The sequence below is a fragment of the Microcebus murinus genome, unplaced genomic scaffold, assembly GCF_040939455.1.
Source record: "Microcebus murinus isolate Inina unplaced genomic scaffold, M.murinus_Inina_mat1.0 scaf087_hap2_Mmur4.0, whole genome shotgun sequence".
NCBI lineage: Eukaryota > Metazoa > Chordata > Mammalia > Primates > Cheirogaleidae > Microcebus > Microcebus murinus.
In genome coordinates this window covers 1,347-25,938 of record NW_027439033.1, presented here as the reverse complement: position 1 = coordinate 25,938, position 24,592 = coordinate 1,347, and the positions used below count along the sequence as shown (strand labels likewise).

Below are 24,592 nucleotides of genomic sequence, written 5' to 3'. Positions count from 1 at the left end.
CCTGCAGGGGAAGCGTTGGCAAGCACAGGGCCAGTCCTCCAAAGGCCCAGGTGCAGGGAGCCCAGGCCAAGCAGCCTGTGGAAGAAGCCACCCCGGGAAGACGACTGCAGGCCACGGCCCTTCCCACCTCCTCCTCCTCCTCCTCCTGCTCCTCCACCCCCACCGACCTCCCACCCCCCACCCCCGACATGGCGCAGGGCTCAGAGACACCTCAGACACTTGCTACCCAAAGTGCAAAGGGCATCAGTTGCTCCTCCAAACCCCCCCCCCTGCCCAGCAGACCGCGTCGTCCAGCCAGCCCCCGGGCCTCCCTGGGGTGCCCAGCACAAAAGTGCAGACAACCACCGGACCCTCAATCTCAGTTTTCGGATGTTTTTGCCACTCTAAGGACCCGCAGGCCAGCTGGGCCTTCTGGCAGGACAGAGAGCCCCGGAATCCGACGTGGAGAGCTGGGTGTACGTCCCCACGAGGAGGCGGTCCCCACCTCCGCGGCTCTCCCCTTGCGGGGGGGGGTGAAAGCAGCCACGGGGCCTCGGAGAAGACACCAGGCTGGGCGCCCGCCCCACAGTGGGGGCACGTCCCCCGCAGGCCACTTAGCGACGGCCGCCGGCCGGCGGACGGTTGGGTGGCGCGAGACGCTGCGGCCGCCCTGCTACCGGGTTCCTGGGAGGGCGTCCTGGAACCAGCGTCCACACCAAGCCCTTGGAAGGCCCAGGCGACGGAGGAGCCCCGTCAGGCAGGGGCCGAGGACGGTGACGGCCCGGGCGGGGAGGAGCGTGTCAGGCAGGGGCAGAGGACGGTGACAGGTGACAGGCCGGGCGGGAAGGAGTCAGTCAGGCAGGGGCCGAGGAGGAGACGGGCTGGGTAAGGGTTAGGGTTAGAGTCAGGGCACAAGTCACAATCGCAAAGACCTGGAAGCGACCCGAGTGCCCATCGACCCACGAGTGCGTAAATGAAATGTGGCGCGTGGACACCACGGAGTGCTATTCAGCTAGGAGGAGCAGCGGTGAGAGGGCACCTCTCGTGGTTCTCCTGGCCAGAGCTGGAACCCGTTCCAGTAAGCCAGGTAGCCCAAGAATGGACACACGAGCACCACGTGCTCGCGCTCACCAGCAAATGGGTACGAACCGATGGACACCTAAGTGGACACAGAGGAATCACCTTCATCGGGTGGGTGTCGGGCGGGTGGGGGGAGGGGATGGGCATACACCTCCATTAGGAATGGGGTGGGTGCGCACCGACTGGGGGATGGGCGCACTTGAGGCTCTGACCCGAGGGGGGAGGCAGGGAGAGGGCAACGTACCCGACCCTAACATTGGTACCCCCACAATACGCTGGAACGACATCAGAGGTAAATGAATAAGAACACAGGGGGGAGGGGGGCACGGGCAACACATGTCACCTTAATACTTGGACTCCCATCATCTGCTTGAAAAGAGAGAGAAAAGAAAATGCAATCATAGAGATAAGAGACACTTTTTAAAAATAATGAATCCGAAGAGAAAAGTAAAAGGAGGCCTGTGGAGCAGGTCTGGGTGCGACTCCGGATCCCCCAACATCAGGTGCCACCACCAAAGATTCCTACGTGTAGCCCATAGAACCCCAAAAGCAACGGGACGAGTTCTGGTCACATACTCCCTCCAAATGACATCCTGGCCTTCTTCTGGAACTCCCTCCCCTCTCAGACTCTCAAGGTTTCCTCCAGCGTGTCGGTTCCCACAGAGCAGACCTTTGGTCTGAGACCTGACAGTCCAGAAGCCACGCATGCTGCCGCGTGACGGCGGTGTCGCGGCTTGGGACAAGAGGAGGCCCCACGGTGCGGGCTGGGGCGCCAGGCACCGCGGCGGGCGCTGAGGGTGGGGGTGACCCCCACCCCGGGCCGCCGCCTCGCTCCCAGAGAGGGGACAGAACAAGAGGCAAAACAAAAAAAAAAAAAAAGAAGAAGCCTACGGCACCCGGTATTCCCAGGCGGTCTCCCATCCAAGTACTAACCAGGCCCGACCCTGCTTAGCTTCCGAGACCAGACGAGGTCGGGCGCGTTCAGGGTGGTGTGGCCCTAGACGGCGGAGGGCGCCCCTGCCCCGCTCAAGAAGCCGAGCCTCTCTGCGCTTCCCCGCCGCCTCCTCCCGCCCCAGGCCCCGCACCGGCGCTGACCCGCGCCGGGCCGGGCCTGTTGAGTTCACCGGCCGGGTCCGGCGGGCTCCGAGGGACGGGGGTGACAGGCGGGGCGGGGCGGGCAGGGAGCGGTGGGCCGGGGTGGGGGGCTGTCTCTCTATACACACACACACACACACACACACACTCACACTCACACAAGATGCGCCTCCACGGCTGGACTCGCCAAGGTGGAGACCTTCCAGCCCCCTTCCTCTCCTCGCCTGGCCTCCTTCACCTACCCGCCCCCCACCCCCAGCTCGTGGCCGCCCCCGCCGCCGCCGCCGCCGCCGCCGCCGCCGCCGATTGCGCACGCGCGGATCGCCCGCCCTTTGACCCCAGGCAGGGGCCGCCCTCCCCGACAACCCCTTTCAGCTGGGCCCCCCACCCTGTGGGTGGGCTGCCGCCTATTCCCCCGGGCCCCGGGCTGGGGCACAGCGCATGGGGGAGGGGAGCGAGTGTATGGGGCGTCTCTCTCTCTCTCTAGGGATGTGTCCCATGGGTGGGGTGGCGTGGTTTGTGGGGCGCTGAAGAAATCAGTCCCCTCCATCTCCTACCTCTGGAAAACGCCCAAGCCCTTGGAGAACTGCCGGCAACGCGACCGGGGGGGCCGGGACCCTCCTCTGCGTCCTCCTGTGGCCCAGTCCAAGGGGCCGGGGCCTGGGCCTGGCCGGGGCTGCATTGGACCCCGACCACCCTGGCGTGTGGACTCGCTAAAAATCGGCCATTAGATATTGGATTCCAGCTTCATTGAGGTCATTTCACTAATGAGTGCACCGGAAAGAGTTTCCTAATCCATCTGTGAGGGTGGCAACTGAAAGAGAATTTTAAAGCTGACAGAATAGGCGAGGAAAGGCATAGGAGATTTCCACACCCAGTAAGGAAGCCTTTCCCGAAATGGAAGAAAGAAACGAGCAAACAGAAACACCGGTAGCCCGCCAGGATCAGAGTCTGCCCCCGAGAGAAAGTACCCTGACCAGGTTCACCCGTGGGTGGGTGGCGAGCTAGCGGCATTCAGAAGAGCGAGGCCCGCAGTCTGTGCAGAAGACACCTGCACTCGGGTGTGTGTGTGGCGGCACGATTCACAAGCAGCTCCAGATGTTAAGCCAAGGAGAAGCCAGGGAGTTCCCAACGCCCCAGGTGTCCTCAGCCCACGACTGGCTGCTGGGGGAATGCGAAGCCCGGCTCCTTGTCTCAGAGCGGGACAACCAGGAGGTGTGACGTACACCCCGGGGTTCCCAGGAGGATCAGGCTGAAGCTGGGACTTGGCCTGAAAGTGTCCCCTCGCATGGCCACCCCCTTCCCCTTCCTGCTCCTCTACTCCTGGTGCCCCTCCATCCAGGGGCCAGACCTTAAAGAGTCACCCGCAAGAGAATCCTGGTCCCAAAGGAGCCTTCTGGGGGACCCGTGCTGAGAGAGGTTGTGGGCATGGCCCGCTGGGGCTCTGCCCGACCCAGGGCTGAGAGATGCAACCTCCCAGCTCTGGGTCCCTGCAGGGGAAGCGTTGGCAAGCACAGGGCCAGTCCTCCAAAGGCCCAGGTGCAGGGAGCCCAGGCCAAGCAGCCTGTGGAAGAAGCCACCCCGGGAAGACGACTGCAGGCCACGGCCCTTCCCACCTCCTCCTCCTCCTCCTCCTGCTCCTCCACCCCCACCGACCTCCCACCCCCCACCCCCGACATGGCGCAGGGCTCAGAGACACCTCAGACACTTGCTACCCAAAGTGCAAAGGGCATCAGTTGCTCCTCCAAACCCCCCCCCCTGCCCAGCAGACCGCGTCGTCCAGCCAGCCCCCGGGCCTCCCTGGGGTGCCCAGCACAAAAGTGCAGACAACCACCGGACCCTCAATCTCAGTTTTCGGATGTTTTTGCCACTCTAAGGACCCGCAGGCCAGCTGGGCCTTCTGGCAGGACAGAGAGCCCCGGAATCCGACGTGGAGAGCTGGGTGTACGTCCCCACGAGGAGGCGGTCCCCACCTCCGCGGCTCTCCCCTTGCGGGGGGGGGTGAAAGCAGCCACGGGGCCTCGGAGAAGACACCAGGCTGGGCGCCCGCCCCACAGTGGGGGCACGTCCCCCGCAGGCCACTTAGCGACGGCCGCCGGCCGGCGGACGGTTGGGTGGCGCGAGACGCTGCGGCCGCCCTGCTACCGGGTTCCTGGGAGGGCGTCCTGGAACCAGCGTCCACACCAAGCCCTTGGAAGGCCCAGGCGACGGAGGAGCCCCGTCAGGCAGGGGCCGAGGACGGTGACGGCCCGGGCGGGGAGGAGCGTGTCAGGCAGGGGCAGAGGACGGTGACAGGTGACAGGCCGGGCGGGAAGGAGTCAGTCAGGCAGGGGCCGAGGAGGAGACGGGCTGGGTAAGGGTTAGGGTTAGAGTCAGGGCACAAGTCACAATCGCAAAGACCTGGAAGCGACCCGAGTGCCCATCGACCCACGAGTGCGTAAATGAAATGTGGCGCGTGGACACCACGGAGTGCTATTCAGCTAGGAGGAGCAGCGGTGAGAGGGCACCTCTCGTGGTTCTCCTGGCCAGAGCTGGAACCCGTTCCAGTAAGCCAGGTAGCCCAAGAATGGACACACGAGCACCACGTGCTCGCGCTCACCAGCAAATGGGTACGAACCGATGGACACCTAAGTGGACACAGAGGAATCACCTTCATCGGGTGGGTGTCGGGCGGGTGGGGGGAGGGGATGGGCATACACCTCCATTAGGAATGGGGTGGGTGCGCACCGACTGGGGGATGGGCGCACTTGAGGCTCTGACCCGAGGGGGGAGGCAGGGAGAGGGCAACGTACCCGACCCTAACATTGGTACCCCCACAATACGCTGGAACGACATCAGAGGTAAATGAATAAGAACACAGGGGGGAGGGGGGCACGGGCAACACATGTCACCTTAATACTTGGACTCCCATCATCTGCTTGAAAAGAGAGAGAAAAGAAAATGCAATCATAGAGATAAGAGACACTTTTTAAAAATAATGAATCCGAAGAGAAAAGTAAAAGGAGGCCTGTGGAGCAGGTCTGGGTGCGACTCCGGATCCCCCAACATCAGGTGCCACCACCAAAGATTCCTACGTGTAGCCCATAGAACCCCAAAAGCAACGGGACGAGTTCTGGTCACATACTCCCTCCAAATGACATCCTGGCCTTCTTCTGGAACTCCCTCCCCTCTCAGACTCTCAAGGTTTCCTCCAGCGTGTCGGTTCCCACAGAGCAGACCTTTGGTCTGAGACCTGACAGTCCAGAAGCCACGCATGCTGCCGCGTGACGGCGGTGTCGCGGCTTGGGACAAGAGGAGGCCCCACGGTGCGGGCTGGGGCGCCAGGCACCGCGGCGGGCGCTGAGGGTGGGGGTGACCCCCACCCCGGGCCGCCGCCTCGCTCCCAGAGAGGGGACAGAACAAGAGGCAAAACAAAAAAAAAAAAAAAGAAGAAGCCTACGGCACCCGGTATTCCCAGGCGGTCTCCCATCCAAGTACTAACCAGGCCCGACCCTGCTTAGCTTCCGAGACCAGACGAGGTCGGGCGCGTTCAGGGTGGTGTGGCCCTAGACGGCGGAGGGCGCCCCTGCCCCGCTCAAGAAGCCGAGCCTCTCTGCGCTTCCCCGCCGCCTCCTCCCGCCCCAGGCCCCGCACCGGCGCTGACCCGCGCCGGGCCGGGCCTGTTGAGTTCACCGGCCGGGTCCGGCGGGCTCCGAGGGACGGGGGTGACAGGCGGGGCGGGGCGGGCAGGGAGCGGTGGGCCGGGGTGGGGGGCTGTCTCTCTATACACACACACACACACACACACACACTCACACTCACACAAGATGCGCCTCCACGGCTGGACTCGCCAAGGTGGAGACCTTCCAGCCCCCTTCCTCTCCTCGCCTGGCCTCCTTCACCTACCCGCCCCCCACCCCCAGCTCGTGGCCGCCCCCGCCGCCGCCGCCGCCGCCGCCGCCGCCGCCGATTGCGCACGCGCGGATCGCCCGCCCTTTGACCCCAGGCAGGGGCCGCCCTCCCCGACAACCCCTTTCAGCTGGGCCCCCCACCCTGTGGGTGGGCTGCCGCCTATTCCCCCGGGCCCCGGGCTGGGGCACAGCGCATGGGGGAGGGGAGCGAGTGTATGGGGCGTCTCTCTCTCTCTCTAGGGATGTGTCCCATGGGTGGGGTGGCGTGGTTTGTGGGGCGCTGAAGAAATCAGTCCCCTCCATCTCCTACCTCTGGAAAACGCCCAAGCCCTTGGAGAACTGCCGGCAACGCGACCGGGGGGGCCGGGACCCTCCTCTGCGTCCTCCTGTGGCCCAGTCCAAGGGGCCGGGGCCTGGGCCTGGCCGGGGCTGCATTGGACCCCGACCACCCTGGCGTGTGGACTCGCTAAAAATCGGCCATTAGATATTGGATTCCAGCTTCATTGAGGTCATTTCACTAATGAGTGCACCGGAAAGAGTTTCCTAATCCATCTGTGAGGGTGGCAACTGAAAGAGAATTTTAAAGCTGACAGAATAGGCGAGGAAAGGCATAGGAGATTTCCACACCCAGTAAGGAAGCCTTTCCCGAAATGGAAGAAAGAAACGAGCAAACAGAAACACCGGTAGCCCGCCAGGATCAGAGTCTGCCCCCGAGAGAAAGTACCCTGACCAGGTTCACCCGTGGGTGGGTGGCGAGCTAGCGGCATTCAGAAGAGCGAGGCCCGCAGTCTGTGCAGAAGACACCTGCACTCGGGTGTGTGTGTGGCGGCACGATTCACAAGCAGCTCCAGATGTTAAGCCAAGGAGAAGCCAGGGAGTTCCCAACGCCCCAGGTGTCCTCAGCCCACGACTGGCTGCTGGGGGAATGCGAAGCCCGGCTCCTTGTCTCAGAGCGGGACAACCAGGAGGTGTGACGTACACCCCGGGGTTCCCAGGAGGATCAGGCTGAAGCTGGGACTTGGCCTGAAAGTGTCCCCTCGCATGGCCACCCCCTTCCCCTTCCTGCTCCTCTACTCCTGGTGCCCCTCCATCCAGGGGCCAGACCTTAAAGAGTCACCCGCAAGAGAATCCTGGTCCCAAAGGAGCCTTCTGGGGGACCCGTGCTGAGAGAGGTTGTGGGCATGGCCCGCTGGGGCTCTGCCCGACCCAGGGCTGAGAGATGCAACCTCCCAGCTCTGGGTCCCTGCAGGGGAAGCGTTGGCAAGCACAGGGCCAGTCCTCCAAAGGCCCAGGTGCAGGGAGCCCAGGCCAAGCAGCCTGTGGAAGAAGCCACCCCGGGAAGACGACTGCAGGCCACGGCCCTTCCCACCTCCTCCTCCTCCTCCTCCTGCTCCTCCACCCCCACCGACCTCCCACCCCCCACCCCCGACATGGCGCAGGGCTCAGAGACACCTCAGACACTTGCTACCCAAAGTGCAAAGGGCATCAGTTGCTCCTCCAAACCCCCCCCCCTGCCCAGCAGACCGCGTCGTCCAGCCAGCCCCCGGGCCTCCCTGGGGTGCCCAGCACAAAAGTGCAGACAACCACCGGACCCTCAATCTCAGTTTTCGGATGTTTTTGCCACTCTAAGGACCCGCAGGCCAGCTGGGCCTTCTGGCAGGACAGAGAGCCCCGGAATCCGACGTGGAGAGCTGGGTGTACGTCCCCACGAGGAGGCGGTCCCCACCTCCGCGGCTCTCCCCTTGCGGGGGGGGGTGAAAGCAGCCACGGGGCCTCGGAGAAGACACCAGGCTGGGCGCCCGCCCCACAGTGGGGGCACGTCCCCCGCAGGCCACTTAGCGACGGCCGCCGGCCGGCGGACGGTTGGGTGGCGCGAGACGCTGCGGCCGCCCTGCTACCGGGTTCCTGGGAGGGCGTCCTGGAACCAGCGTCCACACCAAGCCCTTGGAAGGCCCAGGCGACGGAGGAGCCCCGTCAGGCAGGGGCCGAGGACGGTGACGGCCCGGGCGGGGAGGAGCGTGTCAGGCAGGGGCAGAGGACGGTGACAGGTGACAGGCCGGGCGGGAAGGAGTCAGTCAGGCAGGGGCCGAGGAGGAGACGGGCTGGGTAAGGGTTAGGGTTAGAGTCAGGGCACAAGTCACAATCGCAAAGACCTGGAAGCGACCCGAGTGCCCATCGACCCACGAGTGCGTAAATGAAATGTGGCGCGTGGACACCACGGAGTGCTATTCAGCTAGGAGGAGCAGCGGTGAGAGGGCACCTCTCGTGGTTCTCCTGGCCAGAGCTGGAACCCGTTCCAGTAAGCCAGGTAGCCCAAGAATGGACACACGAGCACCACGTGCTCGCGCTCACCAGCAAATGGGTACGAACCGATGGACACCTAAGTGGACACAGAGGAATCACCTTCATCGGGTGGGTGTCGGGCGGGTGGGGGGAGGGGATGGGCATACACCTCCATTAGGAATGGGGTGGGTGCGCACCGACTGGGGGATGGGCGCACTTGAGGCTCTGACCCGAGGGGGGAGGCAGGGAGAGGGCAACGTACCCGACCCTAACATTGGTACCCCCACAATACGCTGGAACGACATCAGAGGTAAATGAATAAGAACACAGGGGGGAGGGGGGCACGGGCAACACATGTCACCTTAATACTTGGACTCCCATCATCTGCTTGAAAAGAGAGAGAAAAGAAAATGCAATCATAGAGATAAGAGACACTTTTTAAAAATAATGAATCCGAAGAGAAAAGTAAAAGGAGGCCTGTGGAGCAGGTCTGGGTGCGACTCCGGATCCCCCAACATCAGGTGCCACCACCAAAGATTCCTACGTGTAGCCCATAGAACCCCAAAAGCAACGGGACGAGTTCTGGTCACATACTCCCTCCAAATGACATCCTGGCCTTCTTCTGGAACTCCCTCCCCTCTCAGACTCTCAAGGTTTCCTCCAGCGTGTCGGTTCCCACAGAGCAGACCTTTGGTCTGAGACCTGACAGTCCAGAAGCCACGCATGCTGCCGCGTGACGGCGGTGTCGCGGCTTGGGACAAGAGGAGGCCCCACGGTGCGGGCTGGGGCGCCAGGCACCGCGGCGGGCGCTGAGGGTGGGGGTGACCCCCACCCCGGGCCGCCGCCTCGCTCCCAGAGAGGGGACAGAACAAGAGGCAAAACAAAAAAAAAAAAAAAGAAGAAGCCTACGGCACCCGGTATTCCCAGGCGGTCTCCCATCCAAGTACTAACCAGGCCCGACCCTGCTTAGCTTCCGAGACCAGACGAGGTCGGGCGCGTTCAGGGTGGTGTGGCCCTAGACGGCGGAGGGCGCCCCTGCCCCGCTCAAGAAGCCGAGCCTCTCTGCGCTTCCCCGCCGCCTCCTCCCGCCCCAGGCCCCGCACCGGCGCTGACCCGCGCCGGGCCGGGCCTGTTGAGTTCACCGGCCGGGTCCGGCGGGCTCCGAGGGACGGGGGTGACAGGCGGGGCGGGGCGGGCAGGGAGCGGTGGGCCGGGGTGGGGGGCTGTCTCTCTATACACACACACACACACACACACACACTCACACTCACACAAGATGCGCCTCCACGGCTGGACTCGCCAAGGTGGAGACCTTCCAGCCCCCTTCCTCTCCTCGCCTGGCCTCCTTCACCTACCCGCCCCCCACCCCCAGCTCGTGGCCGCCCCCGCCGCCGCCGCCGCCGCCGCCGCCGCCGCCGATTGCGCACGCGCGGATCGCCCGCCCTTTGACCCCAGGCAGGGGCCGCCCTCCCCGACAACCCCTTTCAGCTGGGCCCCCCACCCTGTGGGTGGGCTGCCGCCTATTCCCCCGGGCCCCGGGCTGGGGCACAGCGCATGGGGGAGGGGAGCGAGTGTATGGGGCGTCTCTCTCTCTCTCTAGGGATGTGTCCCATGGGTGGGGTGGCGTGGTTTGTGGGGCGCTGAAGAAATCAGTCCCCTCCATCTCCTACCTCTGGAAAACGCCCAAGCCCTTGGAGAACTGCCGGCAACGCGACCGGGGGGGCCGGGACCCTCCTCTGCGTCCTCCTGTGGCCCAGTCCAAGGGGCCGGGGCCTGGGCCTGGCCGGGGCTGCATTGGACCCCGACCACCCTGGCGTGTGGACTCGCTAAAAATCGGCCATTAGATATTGGATTCCAGCTTCATTGAGGTCATTTCACTAATGAGTGCACCGGAAAGAGTTTCGGAAAGAGTTTCCTAATCCATCTGTGAGGGTGGCAACTGAAAGAGAATTTTAAAGCTGACAGAATAGGCGAGGAAAGGCATAGGAGATTTCCACACCCAGTAAGGAAGCCTTTCCCGAAATGGAAGAAAGAAACGAGCAAACAGAAACACCGGTAGCCCGCCAGGATCAGAGTCTGCCCCCGAGAGAAAGTACCCTGACCAGGTTCACCCGTGGGTGGGTGGCGAGCTAGCGGCATTCAGAAGAGCGAGGCCCGCAGTCTGTGCAGAAGACACCTGCACTCGGGTGTGTGTGTGGCGGCACGATTCACAAGCAGCTCCAGATGTTAAGCCAAGGAGAAGCCAGGGAGTTCCCAACGCCCCAGGTGTCCTCAGCCCACGACTGGCTGCTGGGGGAATGCGAAGCCCGGCTCCTTGTCTCAGAGCGGGACAACCAGGAGGTGTGACGTACACCCCGGGGTTCCCAGGAGGATCAGGCTGAAGCTGGGACTTGGCCTGAAAGTGTCCCCTCGCATGGCCACCCCCTTCCCCTTCCTGCTCCTCTACTCCTGGTGCCCCTCCATCCAGGGGCCAGACCTTAAAGAGTCACCCGCAAGAGAATCCTGGTCCCAAAGGAGCCTTCTGGGGGACCCGTGCTGAGAGAGGTTGTGGGCATGGCCCGCTGGGGCTCTGCCCGACCCAGGGCTGAGAGATGCAACCTCCCAGCTCTGGGTCCCTGCAGGGGAAGCGTTGGCAAGCACAGGGCCAGTCCTCCAAAGGCCCAGGTGCAGGGAGCCCAGGCCAAGCAGCCTGTGGAAGAAGCCACCCCGGGAAGACGACTGCAGGCCACGGCCCTTCCCACCTCCTCCTCCTCCTCCTCCTGCTCCTCCACCCCCACCGACCTCCCACCCCCCACCCCCGACATGGCGCAGGGCTCAGAGACACCTCAGACACTTGCTACCCAAAGTGCAAAGGGCATCAGTTGCTCCTCCAAACCCCCCCCCCTGCCCAGCAGACCGCGTCGTCCAGCCAGCCCCCGGGCCTCCCTGGGGTGCCCAGCACAAAAGTGCAGACAACCACCGGACCCTCAATCTCAGTTTTCGGATGTTTTTGCCACTCTAAGGACCCGCAGGCCAGCTGGGCCTTCTGGCAGGACAGAGAGCCCCGGAATCCGACGTGGAGAGCTGGGTGTACGTCCCCACGAGGAGGCGGTCCCCACCTCCGCGGCTCTCCCCTTGCGGGGGGGGGTGAAAGCAGCCACGGGGCCTCGGAGAAGACACCAGGCTGGGCGCCCGCCCCACAGTGGGGGCACGTCCCCCGCAGGCCACTTAGCGACGGCCGCCGGCCGGCGGACGGTTGGGTGGCGCGAGACGCTGCGGCCGCCCTGCTACCGGGTTCCTGGGAGGGCGTCCTGGAACCAGCGTCCACACCAAGCCCTTGGAAGGCCCAGGCGACGGAGGAGCCCCGTCAGGCAGGGGCCGAGGACGGTGACGGCCCGGGCGGGGAGGAGCGTGTCAGGCAGGGGCAGAGGACGGTGACAGGTGACAGGCCGGGCGGGAAGGAGTCAGTCAGGCAGGGGCCGAGGAGGAGACGGGCTGGGTAAGGGTTAGGGTTAGAGTCAGGGCACAAGTCACAATCGCAAAGACCTGGAAGCGACCCGAGTGCCCATCGACCCACGAGTGCGTAAATGAAATGTGGCGCGTGGACACCACGGAGTGCTATTCAGCTAGGAGGAGCAGCGGTGAGAGGGCACCTCTCGTGGTTCTCCTGGCCAGAGCTGGAACCCGTTCCAGTAAGCCAGGTAGCCCAAGAATGGACACACGAGCACCACGTGCTCGCGCTCACCAGCAAATGGGTACGAACCGATGGACACCTAAGTGGACACAGAGGAATCACCTTCATCGGGTGGGTGTCGGGCGGGTGGGGGGAGGGGATGGGCATACACCTCCATTAGGAATGGGGTGGGTGCGCACCGACTGGGGCATGGGCGCACTTGAGGCTCTGACCCGAGGGGGGAGGCTGGGAGAGGGCAACGTACCCGACCTTAACATTGGTACCCCCACAATACGCTGGAACGACATCAGAGGTAAATGAATAAGAACACAGGGGGGAGGGGGGCACGGGCAACACATGTCACCTTAATACTTGGACTCCCATCATCTGCTTGAAAAGAGAGAGAAAAGAAAATGCAATCATAGAGATAAGAGACACTTTTTAAAAATAATGAATCCGAAGAGAAAAGTAAAAGGAGGCCTGTGGAGCAGGTCTGGGTGCGACTCCGGATCCCCCAACATCAGGTGCCACCACCAAAGATTCCTACGTGTAGCCCATAGAACCCCAAAAGCAACGGGACGAGTTCTGGTCACATACTCCCTCCAAATGACATCCTGGCCTTCTTCTGGAACTCCCTCCCCTCTCAGACTCTCAAGGTTTCCTCCAGCGTGTCGGTTCCCACAGAGCAGACCTTTGGTCTGAGACCTGACAGTCCAGAAGCCACGCATGCTGCCGCGTGACGGCGGTGTCGCGGCTTGGGACAAGAGGAGGCCCCACGGTGCGGGCTGGGGCGCCAGGCACCGCGGCGGGCGCTGAGGGTGGGGGTGACCCCCACCCCGGGCCGCCGCCTCGCTCCCAGAGAGGGGACAGAACAAGAGGCAAAACAAAAAAAAAAAAAAAGAAGAAGCCTACGGCACCCGGTATTCCCAGGCGGTCTCCCATCCAAGTACTAACCAGGCCCGACCCTGCTTAGCTTCCGAGACCAGACGAGGTCGGGCGCGTTCAGGGTGGTGTGGCCCTAGACGGCGGAGGGCGCCCCTGCCCCGCTCAAGAAGCCGAGCCTCTCTGCGCTTCCCCGCCGCCTCCTCCCGCCCCAGGCCCCGCACCGGCGCTGACCCGCGCCGGGCCGGGCCTGTTGAGTTCACCGGCCGGGTCCGGCGGGCTCCGAGGGACGGGGGTGACAGGCGGGGCGGGGCGGGCAGGGAGCGGTGGGCCGGGGTGGGGGGCTGTCTCTCTATACACACACACACACACACACACACACTCACACTCACACAAGATGCGCCTCCACGGCTGGACTCGCCAAGGTGGAGACCTTCCAGCCCCCTTCCTCTCCTCGCCTGGCCTCCTTCACCTACCCGCCCCCCACCCCCAGCTCGTGGCCGCCCCCGCCGCCGCCGCCGCCGCCGCCGCCGCCGCCGATTGCGCACGCGCGGATCGCCCGCCCTTTGACCCCAGGCAGGGGCCGCCCTCCCCGACAACCCCTTTCAGCTGGGCCCCCCACCCTGTGGGTGGGCTGCGGCCTATTCCCCCGGGCCCCGGGCTGGGGCACAGCGCATGGGGGAGGGGAGCGAGTGTATGGGGCGTCTCTCTCTCTCTCTAGGGATGTGTCCCATGGGTGGGGTGGCGTGGTTTGTGGGGCGCTGAAGAAATCAGTCCCCTCCATCTCCTACCTCTGGAAAACGCCCAAGCCCTTGGAGAACTGCCGGCAACGCGACCGGGGGGGCCGGGACCCTCCTCTGTGTCCTCCTGTGGCCCAGTCCAAGGGGCCGGGGCCTGGGCCTGGCCGGGGCTGCATTGGACCCCGACCACCCTGGCGTGTGGACTCGCTAAAAATCGGCCATTAGATATTGGATTCCAGCTTCATTGAGGTCATTTCACTAATGAGTGCACCGGAAAGAGTTTCCTAATCCATCTGTGAGGGTGGCAACTGAAAGAGAATTTTAAAGCTGACAGAATAGGCGAGGAAAGGCATAGGAGATTTCCACACCCAGTAAGGAAGCCTTTCCCGAAATGGAAGAAAGAAACGAGCAAACAGAAACACCGGTAGCCCGCCAGGATCAGAGTCTGCCCCCGAGAGAAAGTACCCTGACCAGGTTCACCCGTGGGTGGGTGGCGAGCTAGCGGCATTCAGAAGAGCGAGGCCCGCAGTCTGTGCAGAAGACACCTGCACTCGGGTGTGTGTGTGGCGGCACGATTCACAAGCAGCTCCAGATGTTAAGCCAAGGAGAAGCCAGGGAGTTCCCAACGCCCCAGGTGTCCTCAGCCCACGACTGGCTGCTGGGGGAATGCGAAGCCCGGCTCCTTGTCTCAGAGCGGGACAACCAGGAGGTGTGACGTACACCCCGGGGTTCCCAGGAGGATCAGGCTGAAGCTGGGACTTGGCCTGAAAGTGTCCCCTCGCATGGCCACCCCCTTCCCCTTCCTGCTCCTCTACTCCTGGTGCCCCTCCATCCAGGGGCCAGACCTTAAAGAGTCACCCGCAAGAGAATCCTGGTCCCAAAGGAGCCTTCTGGGGGACCCGTGCTGAGAGAGGTTGTGGGCATGGCCCGCTGGGGCTCTGCCCGACCCAGGGCTGAGAGATGCAACCTCCCAGCTCTGGGTCCCTGCAGGGGAAGCGTTGGCAAGCACAGGGCCAGTCCTCCAAAGGCCCAGGTGCAGGGAGCCCAGGCCAAGCAGCCTGTGGAAGAAGCCACCCCGGGAAGACGACTGCAGGCCACGGCCCTTCCCACCTCCTCCTCCTCCTCCTCCTGCTCCTCCACCCCCACCGACCTCCCACCCCCCACCCCCGACATGGCGCAGGGCTCAGAGACACCTCAGACACTTGCTACCCAAAGTGCAAAGGGCATCAGTTGCTCCTCCAAACCCCCCCCCCTGCCCAGCAGACCGCGTCGTCCAGCCAGCCCCCGGGCCTCCCTGGGGTGCCCAGCACAAAAGTGCAGACAACCACCGGACCCTCAATCTCAGTTTTCGGATGTTTTTGCCACTCTAAGGACCCGCAGGCCAGCTGGGCCTTCTGGCAGGACAGAGAGCCCCGGAATCCGACGTGGAGAGCTGGGTGTACGTCCCCACGAGGAGGCGGTCCCCACCTCCGCGGCTCTCCCCTTGCGGGGGGGGGGAAAGCAGCCACGGGGCCTCGGAGAAGACACCAGGCTGGGCGCCCGCCCCACAGTGGGGGCACGTCCCCCGCAGGCCACTTAGCGACGGCCGCCGGCCGGCGGACGGTTGGGTGGCGCGAGACGCTGCGGCCGCCCTGCTACCGGGTTCCTGGGAGGGCGTCCTGGAACCAGCGTCCACACCAAGCCCTTGGAAGGCCCAGGCGACGGAGGAGCCCCGTCAGGCAGGGGCCGAGGACGGTGACGGCCCGGGCGGGGAGGAGCGTGTCAGGCAGGGGCAGAGGACGGTGACAGGTGACAGGCCGGGCGGGAAGGAGTCAGTCAGGCAGGGGCCGAGGAGGAGACGGGCTGGGTAAGGGTTAGGGTTAGAGTCAGGGCACAAGTCACAATCGCAAAGACCTGGAAGCGACCCGAGTGCCCATCGACCCACGAGTGCGTAAATGAAATGTGGCGCGTGGACACCACGGAGTGCTATTCAGCTAGGAGGAGCAGCGGTGAGAGGGCACCTCTCGTGGTTCTCCTGGCCAGAGCTGGAACCCGTTCCAGTAAGCCAGGTAGCCCAAGAATGGACACACGAGCACCACGTGCTCGCGCTCACCAGCAAATGGGTACGAACCGATGGACACCTAAGTGGACACAGAGGAATCACCTTCATCGGGTGGGTGTCGGGCGGGTGGGGGGAGGGGATGGGCATACACCTCCATTAGGAATGGGGTGGGTGCGCACCGACTGGGGCATGGGCGCACTTGAGGCTCTGACCCGAGGGGGGAGGCTGGGAGAGGGCAACGTACCCGACCTTAACATTGGTACCCCCACAATACGCTGGAACGACATCAGAGGTAAATGAATAAGAACACAGGGGGGAGGGGGGCACGGGCAACACATGTCACCTTAATACTTGGACTCCCATCATCTGCTTGAAAAGAGAGAGAAAAGAAAATGCAATCATAGAGATAAGAGACACTTTTTAAAAATAATGAATCCGAAAAGTAAAAGGAGGCCTGTGGAGCAGGTCTGGGTGCGACTCCGGATCCCCCAACATCAGGTGCCACCACCAAAGATTCCTACGTGTAGCCCATAGAACCCCAAAAGCAACGGGACGAGTTCTGGTCACATACTCCCTCCAAATGACATCCTGGCCTTCTTCTGGAACTCCCTCCCCTCTCAGACTCTCAAGGTTTCCTCCAGCGTGTCGGTTCCCACAGAGCAGACCTTTGGTCTGAGACCTGACAGTCCAGAAGCCACGCATGCTGCCGCGTGACGGCGGTGTCGCGGCTTGGGACAAGAGGAGGCCCCACGGTGCGGGCTGGGGCGCCAGGCACCGCGGCGGGCGCTGAGGGTGGGGGTGACCCCCACCCCGGGCCGCCGCCTCGCTCCCAGAGAGGGGACAGAACAAGAGGCAAAACAAAAAAAAAAAAAAAGAAGAAGCCTACGGCACCCGGTATTCCCAGGCGGTCTCCCATCCAAGTACTAACCAGGCCCGACCCTGCTTAGCTTCCGAGACCAGACGAGGTCGGGCGCGTTCAGGGTGGTGTGGCCCTAGACGGCGGAGGGCGCCCCTGCCCCGCTCAAGAAGCCGAGCCTCTCTGCGCTTCCCCGCCGCCTCCTCCCGCCCCAGGCCCCGCACCGGCGCTGACCCGCGCCGGGCCGGGCCTGTTGAGTTCACCGGCCGGGTCCGGCGGGCTCCGAGGGACGGGGGTGACAGGCGGGGCGGGGCGGGCAGGGAGCGGTGGGCCGGGGTGGGGGGCTGTCTCTCTATACACACACACACACACACACACACACTCACACTCACACAAGATGCGCCTCCACGGCTGGACTCGCCAAGGTGGAGACCTTCCAGCCCCCTTCCTCTCCTCGCCTGGCCTCCTTCACCTACCCGCCCCCCACCCCCAGCTCGTGGCCGCCCCCGCCGCCGCCGCCGCCGCCGCCGCCGCCGCCGCCGCCGCCGCCGATTGCGCACGCGCGGATCGCCCGCCCTTTGACCCCAGGCAGGGGCCGCCCTCCCCGACAACCCCTTTCAGCTGGGCCCCCCACCCTGTGGGTGGGCTGCCGCCTATTCCCCCGGGCCCCGGGCTGGGGCACAGCGCATGGGGGAGGGGAGCGAGTGTATGGGGCGTCTCTCTCTCTCTCTAGGGATGTGTCCCATGGGTGGGGTGGCGTGGTTTGTGGGGCGCTGAAGAAATCAGTCCCCTCCATCTCCTACCTCTGGAAAACGCCCAAGCCCTTGGAGAACTGCCGGCAACGCGACCGGGGGGGCCGGGACCCTCCTCTGTGTCCTCCTGTGGCCCAGTCCAAGGGGCCGGGGCCTGGGCCTGGCCGGGGCTGCATTGGACCCCGACCACCCTGGCGTGTGGACTCGCTAAAAATCGGCCATTAGATATTGGATTCCAGCTTCATTGAGGTCATTTCACTAATGAGTGCACCGGAAAGAGTTTCCTAATCCATCTGTGAGGGTGGCAACTGAAAGAGAATTTTAAAGCTGACAGAATAGGCGAGGAAAGGCATAGGAGATTTCCACACCCAGTAAGGAAGCCTTTCCCGAAATGGAAGAAAGAAACGAGCAAACAGAAACACCGGTAGCCCGCCAGGATCAGAGTCTGCCCCCGAGAGAAAGTACCCTGACCAGGTTCACCCGTGGGTGGGTGGCGAGCTAGCGGCATTCAGAAGAGCGAGGCCCGCAGTCTGTGCAGAAGACACCTGCACTCGGGTGTGTGTGTGGCGGCACGATTCACAAGCAGCTCCAGATGTTAAGCCAAGGAGAAGCCAGGGAGTTCCCAACGCCCCAGGTGTCCTCAGCCCACGACTGGCTGCTGGGGGAATGCGAAGCCCGGCTCCTTGTCTCAGAGCGGGACAACCAGGAGGTGTGACGTACACCCCGGGGTTCCCAGGAGGATCAGGCTGAAGCTGGGACTTGGCCTGAAAGTGTCCCCTCGCATGGCCACCCCCTTCCCCTTCCTGCTCCTCTACTCCTGGTGCCCCTCCATCCAGGGGCCAGACCTTAAAGAGTCACCCGCAAGAGAATCCTGGTCCCAAAGGAGCCTTCTGGGGGACCCGTGCTGAGAGAGGTTGTGGGCATGGCCCGCTGGGGCTCTGCCCGACCCAGGGCTGAGAGATGCAACCTCCCAGCTCTGGGTCCCTGCAGGGGAAGCGTTGGCAAGCACAGGGCCAGTCCTCCAAAGGCCCAGGTGCAGGGAGCCCAGGCCAAGCAGCCTGTGGAAGAAGCCACCCCGGGAAGACGACTGCAGGCCACGGCCCTTCCCACCTCCTCCTCCTCCTCCTCCTGCTCCTCCACCCCCACCGACCTCCCACCCCCCACCCCCGACATGGCGCAGGGCTCAGAGACACCTCAGACACTTGCTACCCAAAGTGCAAAGGGCATCAGTTGCTCCTCCAAACCCCCCCCCCTGCCCAGCAGACCGCGTCGTCCAGCCAGCCCCCGGGCCTCCCTGGGGTGCCCAGCACAAAAGTGCAGACAACCACCGGACCCTCAATCTCAGTTTTCGGATGTTTTTGCCACTCTAAGGACCCGCAGGCCAGCTGGGCCTTCTGGCAGGACAGAGAGCCCCGGAATCCGACGTGGAGAGCTGGGTGTACGTCCCCACGAGGAGGCGGTCCCCACCTCCGCGGCTCTCCCCTTGCGGGGGGGGGGAAAGCAGCCACGGGGCCTCGGAGAAGACACCAGGCTGGGCGCCCGCCCCACAGTGGGGGCACGTCCCCCGCAGGCCACTTAGCGACGGCCGCCGGCCGGCGGACGGTTGGGTGGCGCGAGACGCTGCGGCCGCCCTGCTACCGGGTTCCTGGGAGGGCGTCCTGGAACCAGCGTCCACACCAAGCCCTTGGAAGGCCCAGGCGACGGAGGAGCCCCGTCAGGCAGGGGCCGAGGACGGTGACGGCCCGGGCGGGGAGGAGCGTGTCAGGCAGGGGCAGAGGACGGTGACAGGTGACAGGCCGGGCGGGAAGGAGTCAGTCAGGCAGGGGCCGAGGAGGAGACGGGCTGGGTAAGGGTTAGGGTTAGAGTCAGGGCACAAGTCACAATCGCAAAGACCTGGAAGCGACCCGAGTGCCCATCGACCCACGAGTGCGTAAATGAAATGTGGCGCGTGGACACCACGGAGTGCTATTCAGCTAGGAGGAGCAGCGGTGAGAGGGCACCTCTCGTGGTTCTCCTGGCCAGAGCTGGAACCCGTTCCAGTAAGCCAGGTAGCCCAAGAATGGACACACGAGCACCACGTGCTCGCGCTCACCAGCAAATGGGTACGAACCGATGGACACCTAAGTGGACACAGAGGAATCACCTTCATCGGGTGGGTGTCGGGCGGGTGGGGGGAGGGGATGGGCATACACCTCCATTAGGAATGGGGTGGGTGCGCACCGACTGGGGCATGGGCGCACTTGAGGCTCTGACCCGAGGGGGGAGGCTGGGAGAGGGCAACGTACCCGACCTTAACATTGGTACCCCCACAATACGCTGGAACGACATCAGAGGTAAATGAATAAGAACACAGGGGGGAGGGGGGCACGGGCAACACATGTCACCTTAATACTTGGACTCCCATCATCTGCTTGAAAAGAGAGAGAAAAGAAAATGCAATCATAGAGATAAGAGACACTTTTTAAAAATAATGAATCCGAAGAGAAAAGTAAAAGGAGGCCTGTGGAGCAGGTCTGGGTGCGACTCCGGATCCCCCAACATCAGGTGCCACCACCAAAGATTCCTACGTGTAGCCCATAGAACCCCAAAAGCAACGGGACGAGTTCTGGTCACATACTCCCTCCAAATGACATCCTGGCCTTCTTCTGGAACTCCCTCCCCTCTCAGACTCTCAAGGTTTCCTCCAGCGTGTCGGTTCCCACAGAGCAGACCTTTGGTCTGAGACCTGACAGTCCAGAAGCCACGCATGCTGCCGCGTGACGGCGGTGTCGCGGCTTGGGACAAGAGGAGGCCCCACGGTGCGGGCTGGGGCGCCAGGCACCGCGGCGGGCGCTGAGGGTGGGGGTGACCCCCACCCCGGGCCGCCGCCTCGCTCCCAGAGAGGGGACAGAACAAGAGGCAAAACAAAAAAAAAAAAAAAGAAGAAGCCTACGGCACCCGGTATTCCCAGGCGGTCTCCCATCCAAGTACTAACCAGGCCCGACCCTGCTTAGCTTCCGAGACCAGACGAGGTCGGGCGCGTTCAGGGTGGTGTGGCCCTAGACGGCGGAGGGCGCCCCTGCCCCGCTCAAGAAGCCGAGCCTCTCTGCGCTTCCCCGCCGCCTCCTCCCGCCCCAGGCCCCGCACCGGCGCTGACCCGCGCCGGGCCGGGCCTGTTGAGTTCACCGGCCGGGTCCGGCGGGCTCCGAGGGACGGGGGTGACAGGCGGGGCGGGGCGGGCAGGGAGCGGTGGGCCGGGGTGGGGGGCTGTCTCTCTATACACACACACACACACACACACACACTCACACTCACACAAGATGCGCCTCCACGGCTGGACTCGCCAAGGTGGAGACCTTCCAGCCCCCTTCCTCTCCTCGCCTGGCCTCCTTCACCTACCCGCCCCCCACCCCCAGCTCGTGGCCGCCCCCGCCGCCGCCGCCGCCGCCGCCGCCGATTGCGCACGCGCGGATCGCCCGCCCTTTGACCCCAGGCAGGGGCCGCCCTCCCCGACAACCCCTTTCAGCTGGGCCCCCCACCCTGTGGGTGGGCTGCCGCCTATTCCCCCGGGCCCCGGGCTGGGGCACAGCGCATGGGGGAGGGGAGCGAGTGTATGGGGCGTCTCTCTCTCTCTCTAGGGATGTGTCCCATGGGTGGGGTGGCGTGGTTTGTGGGGCGCTGAAGAAATCAGTCCCCTCCATCTCCTACCTCTGGAAAACGCCCAAGCCCTTGGAGAACTGCCGGCAACGCGACCGGGGGGGCCGGGACCCTCCTCTGTGTCCTCCTGTGGCCCAGTCCAAGGGGCCGGGGCCTGGGCCTGGCCGGGGCTGCATTGGACCCCGACCACCCTGGCGTGTGGACTCGCTAAAAATCGGCCATTAGATATTGGATTCCAGCTTCATTGAGGTCATTTCACTAATGAGTGCACCGGAAAGAGTTTCCTAATCCATCTGTGAGGGTGGCAACTGAAAGAGAATTTTAAAGCTGACAGAATAGGCGAGGAAAGGCATAGGAGATTTCCACACCCAGTAAGGAAGCCTTTCCCGAAATGGAAGAAAGAAACGAGCAAACAGAAACACCGGTAGCCCGCCAGGATCAGAGTCTGCCCCCGAGAGAAAGTACCCTGACCAGGTTCACCCGTGGGTGGGTGGCGAGCTAGCGGCATTCAGAAGAGCGAGGCCCGCAGTCTGTGCAGAAGACACCTGCACTCGGGTGTGTGTGTGGCGGCACGATTCACAAGCAGCTCCAGATGTTAAGCCAAGGAGAAGCCAGGGAGTTCCCAACGCCCCAGGTGTCCTCAGCCCACGACTGGCTGCTGGGGGAATGCGAAGCCCGGCTCCTTGTCTCAGAGCGGGACAACCAGGAGGTGTGACGTACACCCCGGGGTTCCCAGGAGGATCAGGCTGAAGCTGGGACTTGGCCTGAAAGTGTCCCCTCGCATGGCCACCCCCTTCCCCTTCCTGCTCCTCTACTCCTGGTGCCCCTCCATCCAGGGGCCAGACCTTAAAGAGTCACCCGCAAGAGAATCCTGGTCCCAAAGGAGCCTTCTGGGGGACCCGTGCTGAGAGAGGTTGTGGGCATGGCCCGCTGGGGCTCTGCCCGACCCAGGGCTGAGAGATGCAACCTCCCAGCTCTGGGTCCCTGCAGGGGAAGCGTTGGCAAGCACAGGGCCAGTCCTCCAAAGGCCCAGGTGCAGGGAGCCCAGGCCAAGCAGCCTGTGGAAGAAGCCACCCCGGGAAGACGACTGCAGGCCACGGCCCTTCCCACCTCCTCCTCCTCCTCCTCCTGCTCCTCCACCCCCACCGACCTCCCACCCCCCACCCCCGACATGGCGCAGGGCTCAGAGACACCTCAGACACTTGCTACCCAAAGTGCAAAGGGCATCAGTTGCTCCTCCAAACCCCCCCCCCTGCCCAGCAGACCGCGTCGTCCAGCCAGCCCCCGGGCCTCCCTGGGGTGCCCAGCACAAAAGTGCAGACAACCACCGGACCCTCAATCTCAGTTTTCGGATGTTTTTGCCACTCTAAGGACCCGCAGGCCAGCTGGGCCTTCTGGCAGGACAGAGAGCCCCGGAATCCGACGTGGAGAGCTGGGTGTACGTCCCCACGAGGAGGCGGTCCCCACCTCCGCGGCTCTCCCCTTGCGGGGGGGGGGTGAAAGCAGCCACGGGGCCTCGGAGAAGACACCAGGCTGGGCGCCCGCCCCACAGTGGGGGCACGTCCCCCGCAGGCCACTTAGCGACGGCCGCCGGCCGGCGGACGGTTGGGTGGCGCGAGACGCTGCGGCCGCCCTGCTACCGGGTTCCTGGGAGGGCGTCCTGGAACCAGCGTCCACACCAAGCCCTTGGAAGGCCCAGGCGACGGAGGAGCCCCGTCAGGCAGGGGCCGAGGACGGTGACGGCCCGGGCGGGGAGGAGCGTGTCAGGCAGGGGCAGAGGACGGTGACAGGTGACAGGCCGGGCGGGAAGGAGTCAGTCAGGCAGGGGCCGAGGAGGAGACGGGCTGGGTAAGGGTTAGGGTTAGAGTCAGGGCACAAGTCACAATCGCAAAGACCTGGAAGCGACCCGAGTGCCCATCGACCCACGAGTGCGTAAATGAAATGTGGCGCGTGGACACCACGGAGTGCTATTCAGCTAGGAGGAGCAGCGGTGAGAGGGCACCTCTCGTGGTTCTCCTGGCCAGAGCTGGAACCCGTTCCAGTAAGCCAGGTAGCCCAAGAATGGACACACGAGCACCACGTGCTCGCGCTCACCAGCAAATGGGTACGAACCGATGGACACCTAAGTGGACACAGAGGAATCACCTTCATCGGGTGGGTGTCGGGCGGGTGGGGGGAGGGGATGGGCATACACCTCCATTAGGAATGGGGTGGGTGCGCACCGACTGGGGCATGGGCGCACTTGAGGCTCTGACCCGAGGGGGGAGGCTGGGAGAGGGCAACGTACCCGACCTTAACATTGGTACCCCCACAATACGCTGGAACGACATCAGAGGTAAATGAATAAGAACACAGGGGGGAGGGGGGCACGGGCAACACATGTCACCTTAATACTTGGACTCCCATCATCTGCTTGAAAAGAGAGAGAAAAGAAAATGCAATCATAGAGATAAGAGACACTTTTTAAAAATAATGAATCCGAAGAGAAAAGTAAAAGGAGGCCTGTGGAGCAGGTCTGGGTGCGACTCCGGATCCCCCAACATCAGGTGCCACCACCAAAGATTCCTACGTGTAGCCCATAGAACCCCAAAAGCAACGGGACGAGTTCTGGTCACATACTCCCTCCAAATGACATCCTGGCCTTCTTCTGGAACTCCCTCCCCTCTCAGACTCTCAAGGTTTCCTCCAGCGTGTCGGTTCCCACAGAGCAGACCTTTGGTCTGAGACCTGACAGTCCAGAAGCCACGCATGCTGCCGCGTGACGGCGGTGTCGCGGCTTGGGACAAGAGGAGGCCCCACGGTGCGGGCTGGGGCGCCAGGCACCGCGGCGGGCGCTGAGGGTGGGGGTGACCCCCACCCCGGGCCGCCGCCTCGCTCCCAGAGAGGGGACAGAACAAGAGGCAAAACAAAAAAAAAAAAAAAGAAGAAGCCTACGGCACCCGGTATTCCCAGGCGGTCTCCCATCCAAGTACTAACCAGGCCCGACCCTGCTTAGCTTCCGAGACCAGACGAGGTCGGGCGCGTTCAGGGTGGTGTGGCCCTAGACGGCGGAGGGCGCCCCTGCCCCGCTCAAGAAGCCGAGCCTCTCTGCGCTTCCCCGCCGCCTCCTCCCGCCCCAGGCCCCGCACCGGCGCTGACCCGCGCCGGGCCGGGCCTGTTGAGTTCACCGGCCGGGTCCGGCGGGCTCCGAGGGACGGGGGTGACAGGCGGGGCGGGGCGGGCAGGGAGCGGTGGGCCGGGGTGGGGGGCTGTCTCTCTATACACACACACACACACACACACACACTCACACTCACACAAGATGCGCCTCCACGGCTGGACTCGCCAAGGTGGAGACCTTCCAGCCCCCTTCCTCTCCTCGCCTGGCCTCCTTCACCTACCCGCCCCCCACCCCCAGCTCGTGGCCGCCCCCGCCGCCGCCGCCGCCGCCGCCGCCGCCGCCGATTGCGCACGCGCGGATCGCCCGCCCTTTGACCCCAGGCAGGGGCCGCCCTCCCCGACAACCCCTTTCAGCTGGGCCCCCCACCCTGTGGGTGGGCTGCCGCCTATTCCCCCGGGCCCCGGGCTGGGGCACAGCGCATGGGGGAGGGGAGCGAGTGTATGGGGCGTCTCTCTCTCTCTCTAGGGATGTGTCCCATGGGTGGGGTGGCGTGGTTTGTGGGGCGCTGAAGAAATCAGTCCCCTCCATCTCCTACCTCTGGAAAAC

General features: G+C 64.1%; 7 non-coding genes across 7 annotated transcripts; all 7 read right to left on the bottom strand.

Annotated features, from left to right (window-relative positions):
- Nucleotides 1-1,943: 1,943 nt before the first annotated feature.
- On the bottom strand, nt 1,944-2,062 carry LOC142869541 (5S ribosomal RNA). Its single transcript, XR_012918120.1, has one exon. It is a non-coding gene; the product is annotated as a 5S ribosomal RNA (ribosomal RNA).
- Nucleotides 2,063-5,586: 3,524 nt separating this feature from the next.
- Nucleotides 5,587-5,705, bottom strand: LOC142869540 (5S ribosomal RNA). Its single transcript, XR_012918119.1, has one exon. It is a non-coding gene; the product is annotated as a 5S ribosomal RNA (ribosomal RNA).
- Nucleotides 5,706-9,229: 3,524 nt separating this feature from the next.
- On the bottom strand, nt 9,230-9,348 carry LOC142869547 (5S ribosomal RNA). Its single transcript, XR_012918126.1, has one exon. It is a non-coding gene; the product is annotated as a 5S ribosomal RNA (ribosomal RNA).
- Nucleotides 9,349-12,884: 3,536 nt separating this feature from the next.
- LOC142869546 (5S ribosomal RNA) lies at nt 12,885-13,003 on the bottom strand. Its single transcript, XR_012918125.1, has one exon. It is a non-coding gene; the product is annotated as a 5S ribosomal RNA (ribosomal RNA).
- Nucleotides 13,004-16,521: 3,518 nt separating this feature from the next.
- LOC142869545 (5S ribosomal RNA) lies at nt 16,522-16,640 on the bottom strand. Its single transcript, XR_012918124.1, has one exon. It is a non-coding gene; the product is annotated as a 5S ribosomal RNA (ribosomal RNA).
- Nucleotides 16,641-20,175: 3,535 nt separating this feature from the next.
- Nucleotides 20,176-20,294, bottom strand: LOC142869544 (5S ribosomal RNA). Its single transcript, XR_012918123.1, has one exon. It is a non-coding gene; the product is annotated as a 5S ribosomal RNA (ribosomal RNA).
- A 3,519-nt stretch (nt 20,295-23,813) lies between these two features.
- On the bottom strand, nt 23,814-23,932 carry LOC142869539 (5S ribosomal RNA). The gene has a single exon (XR_012918118.1). It is a non-coding gene; the product is annotated as a 5S ribosomal RNA (ribosomal RNA).
- Between the last annotated feature and the right edge of the window lie 660 nt (nt 23,933-24,592).